The 589-nt window shown below is 42.3% G+C and overlaps 1 protein-coding gene across 1 annotated transcript in view; it reads right to left on the reverse strand.

The window, feature by feature from the left end:
• Window positions 1–534, reverse strand: part of LOC144449963 (ribulose-phosphate 3-epimerase-like) — a 5,905-nt gene extending 5,371 nt beyond the window's left edge. The window contains exon 1 of the mRNA XM_078140530.1: window positions 447–534. The gene's annotated coding sequence lies outside the window, so the exon portion shown is untranslated. The remainder of the gene's footprint in view (window positions 1–446) is intronic.
• Between the last annotated feature and the right edge of the window lie 55 nt (window positions 535–589).

The following is a 589-nucleotide window of genomic DNA, read 5'->3' on the forward strand; positions in this document are numbered from 1 at the left end:
TGCAGTTATATTTGTTATACTCACTACTACAGTTACTTTCGACAAGCTAATGTAGCAAATATCATCCCGTGAATCCAGGGGACTAAAACAGTGAAAGTGGAAGCGACGCATACGGCATAGTGAGACATGGACAGGTCGCTGGGCTATACAGTTTGTAGTCCTGCTTACAGACGGTGCACGAGTCTATATTACTGACTTGACTCTAAATAGGAGGGACATTTGTCAGAATCGAGTCCCGGATTACTCCGTATGCAAGCAGGACTATACAGTTTGGTGACCCCCTGTTTGTAATGAACGTATATGTTGCTGAATCACGCTCTAATACCAGTAATTGTTCACTAACTTCACACACCTACTTTCACTCAAATCTAAGTGTTCTAGGTACAAAGGCTTCTCTTAGAGTTTTAACTATTTTATTTGATGACAACGATGACAACATCACTTACCAGTAACAAAGGAGGATGACCAAGTAAGGACGTCTGAATCACATGTAAAACATCTCGGGGACAAGGTCACTGGCCATTGGTTTGGTCAGGTGACATTTGTGAACGACGTGATTGGTTAATGGGAAGCCGACTAAGTGTCCAAA

This window comes from Glandiceps talaboti, chromosome 19 (assembly GCF_964340395.1).
Source record: "Glandiceps talaboti chromosome 19, keGlaTala1.1, whole genome shotgun sequence".
NCBI classification, from domain to species: Eukaryota; Metazoa; Hemichordata; class Enteropneusta; family Spengelidae; genus Glandiceps; species Glandiceps talaboti.